Source organism: Esox lucius, chromosome 13 (assembly GCF_011004845.1).
Source record: "Esox lucius isolate fEsoLuc1 chromosome 13, fEsoLuc1.pri, whole genome shotgun sequence".
In the NCBI taxonomy this organism is placed as follows: domain Eukaryota; kingdom Metazoa; phylum Chordata; class Actinopteri; order Esociformes; family Esocidae; genus Esox; species Esox lucius.
The window spans coordinates 26,143,442-26,157,524 of NC_047581.1; the positions used below are offsets into that span (position 1 = coordinate 26,143,442).

At 41.5% G+C, this 14,083-nt stretch overlaps 1 protein-coding gene across 6 annotated transcripts in view; it reads left to right on the forward strand.

Annotated features, from left to right (window-relative positions):
- tnc (tenascin C) overlaps positions 1 to 14,083 on the forward strand; it is a 64,785-nt gene that overhangs the window by 24,119 nt on the left and 26,583 nt on the right. For 3 of the 6 annotated variants that reach the window (XM_010876678.4, XM_010876684.4, XM_010876683.4), the window contains exon 1: positions 1,528 to 1,794. The exons of 1 other annotated variant lie outside the window; for it this stretch is intronic. The gene's annotated coding sequence lies outside the window, so the exon portion shown is untranslated. Of the gene's footprint in view, positions 1 to 1,527; positions 1,795 to 2,762; positions 2,775 to 14,083 lie in introns of those variants that run through there. 2 more of the 6 variants (XM_010876680.4, XM_010876685.4) reach the window with 2 other exon arrangements.

The following is a 14,083-nucleotide window of genomic DNA, read 5'->3' on the forward strand; positions in this document are numbered from 1 at the left end:
ATAAAACCAGGCCCCTCAAGTCATAGAATATGGTTTATTACCCAATCGCTGTCCCACATATGTGCCATTGTGTTTTGTATGGGATTAGGGGGGTCTTTTCTGCCTGATTTGTCACTGGTTCTCAGTAACACGGACGGGATCATTTCCCCTGCTGAGAAAGCCCTTCTCTCTCAGGTCGCCTCTCTCAGCTGTCTCAGACCTCCCTCGCCACACACAAAGACACGTCCTCTGCCGTACACACCAGCCATGCTTATCACCGTCCATCAGTCCCAAACGTCGCCCCATTCCCTACACGATGCACTGCTTTAATAAACCTAAAGACTTTCAATTCTCTGATTTTTTTCACCCAGAGAATTTCCATAGACTGGCACCCTTACAATACTGCATACTTTGATAAGATTTTTTTTGTCACATCAGCTCACATATGAAAAGCTTTTGTGCCACGTCAGCTGTATTTCATTATTGAAGAGCAGAAAGGTAATGGGGGTTGATTAAAAATGTTTTGCATCAAAGGGGTTCTTGAACGTTCCCCAAGGGGAGGCCTCTCGATCATCATCAGCACCAGGGCCTTTGTAGCCCTCCGATTAGTCTGGAAGCCGGGTCACATTCTGAATTAATGAGTGTCACTCCATTCTCCATTCTGGCTCCTCTGGTGCTTATGAAATATCTTTGATTCACATCTACTCCATTGAGGTCCCTGGGAGCCTGGCAGCAGGATGGCTTTAGCTCTTGCTGGCTTCTGTCTCTTCCTGGTTGGTTGTGCCTGTGTATACATGATGATGGTCAGCCTGTTTAGTCTGTGCTTGGTGTCGCATGCCCCACAGCTGGGAATGTTAACCAGCATCCTCTGCGTTCTGCTCTACTGGTCTACCTGTCGTCCGTCATTAATATGGAGGCTGTATTCAAGTCAGAGCTGTTTGTAGGTCACAGGGGCAGACTTCCCCATCGGGCTCTGGTCAAAAGTAGTGCACTATAGAGGTAATAGGGGGAGATTTGTGAGGCAGATTGAAAAAGTCTGCGATAAGTGGCGCCGTACGGAGAGCTCTGCCCTGTTCGGGGTCGGTGTCTTTGGTTCCAGTGTCTTTGGTTCCAGTGTCTTTGGTGGTGGTAGTCCACAGAAAGGGATAAGCATAATAATGGCGAACAATCTTGAAAAACTGATCGTCATTATCATTGTCATCATCATTATCGTTACCCCTGGCAATATTATACTCAACAAAAGGCAGTCAGTCTGGCTACTTTTCTCTTCAATATTCTAGTCTGAAATTGTATGTAAATGCAGCCTTCAATTCACTTATTCCTTCCCATTGGCTGCTCCACTTTGTGGCTAATGGTTCCCCCTGCCACCTCATTGCCCCCCCCCCAACCCCCTCCCGCTGTCCCTCTCTCCCTTTCTGTACTGTGAGTGAGTGGGAGCCAGCCTTGAGGCATCCCGTTTCAACTCCTCAGTTTCCAGTCGGGGGGGGGGGGTATTTAAGAACACTAGGTGGGAGTGGGGTCTGACCGCAGAGTCTACTGTTTAAGAGAAAGAGAATTCTCCCTCCCTCTCTCTTTCAGTCCCTAGCTCTTCTGGCTCCTGTCTTTCTCTCTTCTCTGGCTATAGCATCAGCAGGCTGGCTCTCTAGGTGGATGTAATAGACTGACAGAGGGAAAGAGGGGGAAATCACACAAATGTCATTGCTTTAAAAGGCGAAGACACATACCCACAAGATTGATTTTTTTTTTTTTTATTTGAGCCAAGCTCTACAACATTGATTCAGCTCCAGTGGGAAGATTCTGTGAATTCATTGGAAGGTAAGGTGTGCAATATTATGCTGATTCTGTCTAGTCAGATCATTTAAGACAACTGTTAGTGTGACTTCATTTGGAATGGACTATCTTTAATATTGCGAAAAGGAAAAAGAGTGAATAAAATCAATTGAATGGTTTTGGAAAAAAAATCTAAACCGAATTATATTTCTTGCGAATATTGTATTAGTTTATAGTTCTGGGTGATTGCTGCTTATTTTCATAGCAATTTATTTTGAAATATTGAACTAGTGATTGTAATTAAAATCATGATTTCATTCATTTAAGTGTGTATTTTATTGTTACCGTAGAATTTCTAACAGACTCCATCATTACCCGCAATAACGTACAATTCAAAGTTCACCAATGCACTTTTTGAGGGATTCTTACTAATCCTCATTCACCAGCCTTCTTTCTCGCTCTTCTTTATCCTCGAGCCTGAGGATGAGGTTAGGTCTTACCTGCGCACAGGAAAAAGAGTAAATTGAGAGATCTGAGGTGTTGATCATCTACTGAATAATTCTGCCTGTTGAGGTGTTGTGTGGAGTCAGGGATAGGGTTGTTCTATGCAGCCTGCCAGATATCGGAGTCTTTTCAGCTCTCTGTACATCCACTGTATGTGTGCCAGCAGACAGCAGGCTTCTGTAGCCCAGGAGACAGACAGCTGCTGTACATTAGAGTTGCTCTCTCTTCTTTACTCTCTTCTCGCTTTCCTCACTCTCTCTCTTGCTACTCTCCCTTCTCTGGCTGTTCTTTCCACTTTCGCTTTCTTTCTTTTTTCTCTTCTCTCTCCATCTACTCTCTCTGCTTTTTCTCTCTCTGTTCTCTCTCTTCTCCTTCTCTTTTGAATAGATAAAATGTTTGTTCAATGTTTAATTGTAAAGTAACCAGCTGTATTAATAATGTTTGCCCGACAACGTTTTCACATGCTAACCTTTTGTGTTCCAATCCTACTGCGGCTGGTTGCTGTACAGTTCCGTTGAAAGGTGAATAAATGTTTATATATATATTTTTTTTTACAGTTTGCTTTCTCTGCTCTCTTGGCTGATCTGTCTCCAGGTGCACTCTGTCCGGTCTGTACTCGCTGGCAGCTTCACCCAATCTCTCTCTCCAGCCTGTAGCCTTGTGTGGTTCACGTAGTTCTTGCATGTGTGCACGTGGGTCCTCACTGATCTCCTACTTCAGAGGGCTCAGAGAGAAAAATTAGGGAGGAACAGGACTTATTGGGGGGTTGTTGATAGTGTCCAACAAAGAGATTACATCCCTCTGACTGTGAGGATCAAGACTAACAGAGGAAGGGAGGATGTGTGTGGAGATGTGTGTATTGTGGGGTACTGTGTGTGGATATGTATGGAGATGTGTGTATTGTGGGGTACTGTGTGTGGATATGTATGGAGATGTGTGTATTGTGGGGTACTGTGTGTGGATATGTATGGAGATGTGTGTATTGTGGGGTACTGTGTGTGGATATGTATGGAGGTGTGGGCTGTAGTTAAGCTGGAGACCCCCGGGATACCACGGTTTTTCCTATTGGATGGTAATTGTTACATTGAGGGGAGATATACACCTAATCTATCCCATTAAATATTGCTGTGTATCCTGGCTGAAGGAAGAGTTTTGAAGTTATTGCAACACAATATTCGTTACTGCCTAATTACGCGGTATTTAATTTCCCACACGTGATCTTGGTGTTTGTGGGATTACATATATTAGCTGTCTTGGTTTACTTGCGCAGGGTTTTTCCTCTCTTTTGGTGTGACATCTGTTACAATAAAATTGGTTTTCCTCTCTCATAAATGTGGTTGCTGTAAATGTTTTATGATGCTATTGTTATGTGCAGAGCAAGGCGCCATTGACAGCAACAACTAGTTACTAGAAATGAGTGGGAAAATGTCCTTTGTTTGGACAGCTGTAGCCTCCATCAACAATCCATGCCTGATGATCAATGCACTTGGGGAGGTATTTACCCCCACTTGGATTATCTGGTAGTGATTGAGGAGCTACTATTACTGCATTTATAATGACCTAAATAGGTTCTACATGCCCATAAAGAGAGTGGGAAGGAATGTAAATGAATTTTGTGTGGATGGAGTTTTTTAGCTGGAGAAAAATAACCAAAATATGAAAACGCCTCCTGTCCCACTGGGTCACCACCTCTCTTTCTCGCTCTCTCGCTCTCCCTCTGTCTCTTTTTTCGCTTTCTTTTTTTCACTCTTCTTTCTACAATTCTTTTTGTCCCTATACGCTGTCATTGCTCTCTTGTTGAAGTCCATCTAGTTAAGGCTTTCTTGTTAATTGGTTCTCTCAATGACGGCACAACATAATGCACTTTCTGTCTCATCGATTTACTTTAATGATGTTGAGTAATTAGTATATAATGACGTACTGCAGTTCATTCAGACTATTCCAGTTTGGTAAATGTGTGTTTGTGTCTCTAAAGAGGAAATGGTTCACATCACCTTGTATATCCCAGCCGCTGGCACTGTGGCCTGCCTGTCTTCCAGATGCTAGTGTTGCACACTATTAATGAGATCGCTGGTGAGGTTTACAGTGTTAATTTGCTTCTATGAAACCACAAGAAATACTGTACCTGGCCCTAAGACATTCTGGCCGGTATCTTTCCTTAAATCAAACAAACTTAACAAATAAAAGATAGTGTGGAAGCATTTACATTTACACTTTTTTCAGTTTACAGATGGCTCATTTCATATCATTTTGTGTTGTTTATTAATTGTCTGCCTAAGCATGTGGTTAGAACAGAACCCAGTAGGTATTTTCCTCTATATCTAGCTAACCTTTCCACTCCAAAAAGTTATTCCTCTATTCTTCTCATACTTTGTCTAACCATGTGTATTGTCCCAGTAACCATCTCATATTGTTATATACTTAGCCGTTTTACAGGTACCAAATGAATGGGGCGAGGGGGTTATTTTCCTCATGTTTCATATTATGGGTCCCGCATTATCTATCCATTTGAGGGGACCTGTTTGCTTTACACATACACTAAGCCTTCCATCCACTAAATGAATCTCTGTAGTATTATGTCTTGCTTGTGCGTTTTGACTTTGTCTTATATTGTCTTTCCTTTGAGAGTAGCTCAAACGAACTTGTAAGCCTTATTAAAGGCGCCTTTCCTGTGTCACTCCCAGAATTAGCCTCAGATGGTGACAGACCCTTCGTCCAACGAGACACAAAAAGCTCCAGACAGATTACGCATCACTATGGGAACAAAGATTATCTCAAAAGAATCCAATGTCTTAAAGTGCAGAAGTCCCAGATGGTTTTTAATGTTCCTCTGATGCTAATGTGAGAGCTGAGTGGAGGGGAAGCAATTGCAGTCGGTTTTGCACTACACAAATGCCACCCTGTTCCCTATGTAGTGTACTACTAACGGGCCCTGGCCAACAGCTGTCCACTATAGGGGAGCGGATGTCATTTGGGACACAGCTTGTCTGTTCTGAGCCGGGCCTTTGTGTTGCCAACGTGGTCTCTCCATTGATGGCATCCAAGAGATGAACACATGAGGCGGATGACACGGCTGTGACTCTTTGGCTTCGCCAATGACCCCAGACATTGGAATGCACCCACCGATGCATCAAGACAGGCCCGTCGGAGGATGCAGCTGGTTTGAATTTGGATAGGTAAAAACGGTGATCCATAAAGTGTTTGACCTAGTGGGTGGGAAAGTGTGTAGCTGATACAAGTGTCTGAATAGATGGTAGTTCTCCAATTTAGGACTAGCAACACACTTTCAGCCCTCATCCACATGCAAAGACAGATGTCTTTTTATCACAACCAGCACTGCTGCCTTGATTTCCGTGCGGAGGGGGGAAAAAATCCTGTCGGAGAAAGAGGTGGTAGAAACCAATAAAGCCTTTCAATGCTGTTCCTACTATTTTTCTATATATTTTATTTCACTCCACAGTCTAAAGTACTTTGGATGTCCTTAAATAAACCTCAAAGTCCCCTGTGTTCATTTGTTACACATTGTTGAATAGAGCAATACACACCAAATGACATTACTCCAGGCATTTTTATACTATTGTCTAACCTTGTTAGCAGTTTTACCATATTGAAAGTACTGGACTGCTGCCAGTGCAGCTTATGAGGGAGGAACTAGGACCAAGGACAGAGAAAGCTGTTCTCGCCTCTATAGGAATAAACTGCTGCAGTGCAAAGCACTAGTCCGCAAGTAGCAATGCGAAACGCTCCCCAGTTGCACTGCGAAACGCTCCCCAGTTGCACTGCGAAATGCTCCCCAGCAGACATGACTATGAGACACCCTCCAGGAAAGGGAACTTGCTTTCTGCAGTTGATAAATAATTTCCTCAGAATGAAAACTCAGATTGTTTCTGAATAGTGCAGTCCAGGAAGTAGGTATTATTGGTTCATGAAGTCATGAAGAGACATGCTGAGGTATTGTCTGTGTTTCTGTTTGTGACTGAATTAGATCATCATGTCTGAGAAGGTTCCTCAGGTTTTTTTCCCTTTACTCATGTTGTGTCTGGGTCTGGTGCCACTTGGGTATGTGTAGCCACTGACGTTATCCATCGCTCTTCAGAGGTAACTTATATATCAGTTGCTATCTCATGTTCTAGGGATGCAATTAGATTCCCGTACAGCTCACCCTAGGTGACCTGAAGCGGAATTTGTTGGTTATTGAAAAGTTTGTCCTGGTCAGACAGGCTTTGAAAGATTTTCACCACACTGTGGCCTGAAGTAAAACACAGGATTTTATTGTAATTGTTAAAATGAATAGAAAGGAAATAAGCTGAACGGTTAGGTTGTTACGAGTGTCTGGAGAAATGACTTGCAGCAGACTAATAAACAGGAGGTCACCAGTTCTCTGCATGTAAAAATGAGCTCATGATCCATGTCTAGTATCTCTCCTCTCCATCTGGACGGTGCTATAAGAGCAGTATGAGGCAGACCCACGTTGAGACAGGCAGTAAAGAATATTGATGGGCTCATTGTCCCGAGATGAACAAAATCTTGACATAATGAAATGGTATGAAGTCTTCGGCTGTGTGCCGTAGTATCCCCCTCCCCGATGCGTTCGCAGCATCAGTCTTTGTCTTTGTATCTCAACGTCAGATTCGGAAATTGCTTTTCAGGGAAATAAATGTGTTTATTTTTGTAACAGTCAGATAAGTTGGGACGGGTTCCAGAGCATCGGGGCGATACTGTTCACCCTTGGCAAAGTGATCCCCCAAATGGCACTCTAATCCCTATGTAGCGCACTTCTTTTGACCGGGCCCACAGGCAGTAGGGTGGAATTTGGGACAGCTTAGCAGTGCGTGGAGATAAGTGTTTGTGCGGGTATCACAGTTCTCCACTCTCAGGCTGTCTTATCAGACATGAACACACCAACCCTCCCAGTCCTGTGATATCTGTGCCATCAGATTCAACAGGACTAATAACATGGGGTATGATTCATATGAAACCTAACCTTTTCATGCAGATGGGGATAAAACATGTTCTAATTTAATTTTCATTTTGCAAATAATATTATGCTTTTCCCATACAGAGCAACAATGATAAGCTATGAACCAAGTGGAGATGTAATCAAAACATTTTAACACATCATTTATTTAATATTCTTATTTTAAGTGTTTTCTCTGTAGTTTTGGTACATGCATATTCAAAGAGAGTCGCCAATTTAAAGTTGAATATAAAGTTTCTTAATGTTAATCTTACTTGATTGAATTGCATTTCTGCAATTATTCAATAAATGGACATTTAGGTATATTTTTGTGCAAATTTTATTTCCCTAGTCCCTTTTGACTTCTCTTAAAGCCACATAACCAGCTAGTGTCATTAGCTATCATGATCGACCAGACATTAACTGAAAGGGAAGTGTATTATGAGTTTATGATGACTGTTCAAAACAATTTGTTAGAATCTAATTAGTGAGCCCAGACTTGACCTCTCACAACTGACTGCCCTTTGAAGTGTGTCGAGGCCAGACAAAATAAATGTCTGAGGCGTGTCGGCAGACTAGACTAGGATGTCTTGTTTGGAGGCAGTGGACTGTGTTAGAGGCTGACTCCCAAATGTCCACCCTTTTGCTATTTAGAGAGCTACTTTAAATAGGGCTCTGTTCAAAACCAATGTACTTTAGGGTAGTGGGTACCATTTAAGAAACCTATGGTAATTGTAAATGTACCGCAGTCAGTACTACCAGCCAGTACCACCAGTAAGAACACTCAGTAAAATCCCTTTATCTGCAGTGATGGAAAACAGGGGTCAAATCCGGCTCAAAGGTTTGTTTGACTGTATCCATCTTGCTAATAATCACATAAATTACCGTGTAAGAGCACTTTTTTTTGCACATTTCTGCTTATTTTGAGTATGGTCACCCAGACTTGGTTCAAGGCTAAATGTGTCCCCCTGGGGTAAAATGAGTTTGACACTCTTTTATTACAGTATCCAATGACTTCTTCCCCTCCTGTGAACATGATTGATTGTCTGGTTTATTCGCTGTGTTTTCAAATATTAATTCCTGGGGCAACTGTGAAATATCGCTGAAGGTTGCGTAGTGTATGATAGATTGAGACAAAGACAAAAAGCAAAGGGGTCTTCTATTGTTGAAAGGCAATAACTTTAAAAACTCATTCTGAAGAGCAGCAAAAACGTGTCAGAGAGCTGGAGTTTACAATCGATCCCATGTCTCTCTTTCTCTCCCTTTGCAGTCAATCCACGTTATGAGTCGTCCTGGAAATCCATTTCTATGTTTGATGATAATAACCCGATGCCATACAGCCATAGTGCTGTCCTCAGCATCTCCCTCTCTGATTGTGACCTTGATGGAGATAGAAAAAAATCTATACTTCAACCGCTCCAGGACATAAGAGGACATAACTACAGCCTTTTCACCTTGCAGGCTTTGATTATGATTTATGTGCATAGTAACACATTTCGATATTTGCCTGGGGTACTTCCTCATTTCATAGCTTCTCTTTAAAGATTAATCTTGACATGTGATAAGAGAGAGTCGTTTATTAGCATAGCTCTTTTTTTGGGCAGTGAATAAATGCCCTTATGGCAGTTTGATGCGTTAGTGTTTTCTCATGAGCGTTTGACGGAGCAGCCTTTCCTGGTCATTGCGACAGGTTCTCTGTGACAGTTTCCATCCACCCAGACAGGCTGTACGGAGTTCTCCAGACAATAACTGTTCATTCATCCCCTCATGAGTGACCCAGATAAAAAAAAAAAACTGTGTGTTCCAAAGAAGGCAAGTTCATTTTTGTCATGGGTGACCTACAAAACTAGGCAAGCTTGATAATTTCTTCAGAAACGAGAAGAAAAGCATCCCCTTTTCACATTCCCCTGTTTAACTCACCGGGGATGTACAGTCTTGGGAGATGATTGAAGAAGTCATTTAATATTTACAGTTTTTACACATCAAGTGGGCCAATCTGCTTCATTATTCAGTTTGTTTGTTGTGGAGTTAATCTTAACTGATGCTGTAAACCGCAGTATGCTCCAAACATACTCCAACCCACTGGGATATCTAATTATCATTAGCAAACATTCATGATCTGTATTAGCTTGCATTTCAGTCATTAAGCTTGTGCCCACTGTGCAGAATGGGGATGCTTGCATTCCCTCCTGTCCTACTGATAGCTAGCTTTTTTCACCTAACAGCTAGTGACAGCTTGCCCTGTGCGTGGTGAACGGTTGTCCTTTCTAGTCATTTATCTTGGCTGTACCATATGGTACAGTCAGTCAAGGTAGGCTACAGGGATTATTATGTTTGTCAGCATGGGGGTCAAGCTGGGCTGACTTCAGAAATCCTGGCTTCCGCATACAGTTGGATGTCTGAAAAGCTCTACAGACGGAAAGCTCTTCGGCATCAGTCATAAAGTGCTCCTCCAGAACCAACTGAAGGCTGAACTTTGGTCTGCAAGAAGGGAGACGTTAAGAAAATACCGGAATTGCAATCATAGACAAAATAGAATTCTTTTTTATTTTTATTTCCCCTGACACTATGCAGGTCATTGTGAGAAACCACAGCACCCATGCTTGACAATTCATTACCAAACCTGTCCCTATTCTCAACATAGAGCACTCAGCTGTATATGAAGTAGGGTCAGCGTTCTGGAGGAAATCTGTTGGTGTACAACAGTCCCTGCAACAGATGGGCTGCTTGTCCTGGTATTCCACTCTGTTCCCCTTCCTTCTGTCTTATGTTCAATAAGTTCATTCTCGTGATTTAATTAAAAAGTGAGGTCCTCTAATGACAATCAGAGTCCAAAGACAAACGGGAGTGTTTATTAAAAAAAAATGCACAAATGTAAAATATGTGAAGTGTTGAGCCATAATAGAAAAGGGGATCTTTCTTTGCATTGGTTGTAGTTTAAACTGATTGGAGAATCTAGAGGGGTTGATTCTGTCTCACATATCTATAATGTTTTATTCATGGCACATCCATTGCTAATTGTATTCACACCCACATGGTGAAACCATGTTTATCAGTTCAATATGCATTTTTGGTCTCTATTTCTGGATTATAATATATAATACATTATTTGGATTTGATGAATTAACATCAGGTCAATTTAGTTAATACTATCAAATGTTACACTATTTCTTGTAACTGTACCCCAGTTATCAATACTGTATATCCAGGCATTTGGCAGGATCTGATATGAATGCTGTTTTGCCTTGCTTGTTTCTGGAACAAGCAAAATTTCCTTCACCAATATAAATTCCTGCTGTCTGGCACAAAAACACATATAAACGATTTAGTTTTATCTTAACAAACATTTAATTAGTCTCGCAAACAGATGTGATATCTCTGTCCTGATTTTGACGGCATTTGGGTGAATTTGTCTTGTCATAGAGATGGAACATGATCAAATTCAGACCAATTGGTCCAGTGTGCCAGTGCGACGTTTGTGGGAGACAACAGTTGTGCTGTTGCCTTGTTCGTTTTATTCTTTAACCAATCTACATTTTGGCATTTTGGGAGAAATCCTTGCTCTTTAATCTATAACAGACCTTGTCGTTACCATAGATGAATGGTCAATACAGCAAACTTTTGAATTAGCTTCTTTTTAAAGAAGGAACTTTGTTTGAAACCATTCCCAGGTGTCCTCTGTGTGTGGTGGGCACAAAGCTGAAGTGTTGCTGGCTCAGCAACACATACAAGACTGAACTAATTTAGATCACTTGCACTAAATATATGTGTGAGCCAGCAGGTTCTTGTTCCTCTGGTAAAAACCCACCTCAAACTGACCGCATGGCAAGCCAACTGGCTTTGTTGCTGTCTGAGAAGCTAACAATAGTGTAAAGACTAGTAAAGGAATTAGAAAGACGCCGCAGTCAAATTGTGTCAAGTCTGTGTGAGCGTGCCAGCTACCAGCTGCATTAGCATAGTGCAATAGCCACAGGGGTCTGTGCAGGAAGTCCAAAAAGGAGTCTGTTTTCTTCGTTTCCCATGGTATAAAAAAGCTTGGTATTTAACTGATCATCTAATGATAACCATGGACAAATATGACATTAAGTAGCTGATATGTCACTATGCAGTCTGTGGAGTTTTGAAAAGTAGAAAAATGTATGTGATTATACATGTTTTATTTCTTAACCCCTTTTTTGTAATTGTAATTTGTTTTGCCAAAGCCACAGATTTGCTAAATAATGCCTCACACAAAGACTAGTTTGGTCTCTCAGGGAGGGTTGGTACTCTAAGAGGTGTATGTGCAGAGAAGCCAGCCAGCCTCCAAAGAAAGAAAGGCAACTATCCGCCCAGAACTAAAACCCTACACACACAGAACTCAAAGAAATTGTTCAAGCTATTTTGTTGATTTAATCCCTAGTTTATGATGCTTAGGCACAGTGGGGCCGGTTTGTGTGTCTGTGTGTGCCGTGTGTGTTTCTGGGAGTGGGTGAGTGAGAGTGTGTGGTTGCCTGTATGTATGTATGTACTGTAACTTTTTTCACACCCCCAAGGGCCCAGGTCTTAGCACTCTCATCAGCGGGCTACATTAGTGCTCTTACTCTGCTTCCATCATGCAGGCACTCATCCCTGTCTGTCTAATCAGGAGCTGGCTACATGGGACTGCTCAAGCTGAGATCCCAGTCCCTGTATCCCTGTGACTGGAGCCCATCTGTCTTGCTAGCCAGGGCAGATTTCAGAGTCTGCATATGAGACATTACCCAGTTATGACCTTCCTGTGCCAGTAACTGTCCTGACGGTCAGGGAAGAGTGAACAGAAGATGTGTGATTCACTGCTTCTCCACTGGTATTTTTCATGTCAGTTTGATTTAGTCTGCGTCAAGGTGGTAACTACATTTTCATTACCCGATGAGGATGAGGGAACTCCCTCCACTGCAGCGCCCTGTTTGCAAACATGTTTGAATGATTGTTCATTCGATGTTCATCGGTCGGGATGTGTAAAAGGTTGTTTAGATGTGCATAATACCTAAGTACAATCAGTAATAACTAAGTTAGCCATTACATTCAAAGTTTTGTCTTTTACAGCCAGTGGGCAAAAATTTGTGACTGCACCTTTAACACCTGTTTGTTCAGCCTAGCCTGTACAATGCCCTTCTATACATCAAGATCTGTTCATGTATTGATTACTAAAAATGCTGGACATTTTGCGCTCTGCATTCAGTCTCTGTTGCTCAAAATGGAGCATACTTTCACTTACCTGTCTTTTATGTAAAAACAAGATCATAGAAAAGGTAACATCATTCTACTTCGCCAAACCACAGTCCAATCCTCCAACATTTCCCAGCAGACTGTTACTCTTAAAAGAAATAACATGCCTCTTTAACTGTCCAAAACAGCCCAGTAACTTCTGCTGTAGAAAGATTCATGTTGCCAAATAAAACTAAATGGCCGTCTTGAGGGCGGTCAGGATAATGCTGATCCGGCCTGTTTATTTGAAACAGCCCTGTGTCCCAAAATGAACTCTATGCCCTTTGAAGTCCACTACAGTCAATTACAATAGGCGGTAGTGCACTATAAAGGCAAGGGTGGGACATTTGGGATTGGGACCTTAATGCCCAGCCCAGGCTACTAGGCTACCTGGAACCCTGCAGATGGTCTCCTCACTGGTATTCATCTGTCAGCTTGGGTTGTGGTCCGGGCATCCGGGGGTGGGGGTGGTGGGTGGGGGGTGCTGTTGCTCTCTGCTCCCCACTTCTCACTTGCAGGTGTTGCCTGCTACATGAGAAACCTGGACATAGAATCAAATTCAGCAGCATGCAAGGTCACAACACACCACCCCTGCAGAAATTGCCCCTGCTGTGTTGGTCCTCAGAGAAATAGAGAGAATAATGACCCAATGTCAACAACTAAGTGTCTGTCTTCCCTACTGCAAACAGGGGGATTGGCATGGGTCGGCATCAGGATCCTGTATTATAGGGGTCTTTTGTTGCAGGGGACTGGAGAAGGTTAATTGCTTTTAGTAAGATGCTATGACATTTTAGTGCAGCTACATAGTCCCTAGTGTTTTTGACTGTTTTTGTGCTGGTCACTTTTTCATCTACACTGACTTGCAAGGGCAAACCAGAAATGCTAAAGTATACATTGTTTAAAGAAATTTAAACAATGTATAAAATAAAGTTGGATTTAACTAGAATTATTTGTTGTTATTGTAAAGAAAAGAAAACTCTAAGAACATATTATTATTTTTGTTTATAAATATGGTTTCTTGTACTCTATTCCTTTATTTTTGTAATCTTAAATTGATTAAAAAAATATTTAAAAAGTCTGTGACAAAATATATCAGCTTCATTTTACACTCAAAATAAAACATAAGTAATTGATGAATAATTTAAATGTTTTTCTCAAAAACATGTTATAATTATTGGCACCCTTAGGATTTTTTTATGAACCAAATCTAATAGTAGTATCCTCCCATTGATTTATATTTTTTCAGGTTGAGTCATTAGGAACTATTACGTGGTCATACATTACTTCATGTTTCACTAGGGTATTAATATAAGGTGACAGACATGCCATACTGCCTTATTAGTGTATCCACATCGTCATGTTATACCCATTTCCAATTTTTGGGCAATCATTGACAAATGGAAATTAGTAATTTAAACATGTATTGACTAAGGGGGTGAATAAATATCTAAACAAGGGAGTGTTTACTCCGATATATATATATTTTTTGGTCTGACAAAATAAATATCCATTGAACTCACACTAAATCACACGCAACAAAAGAAAAAAAGCCTGTGAAAACACATACACCACTGTATTTTTGAGTGTCTATAGTTGAGTTTCATGGCAGTATCCAGCGTCGAGACACATTCAATATTTTATAAATCA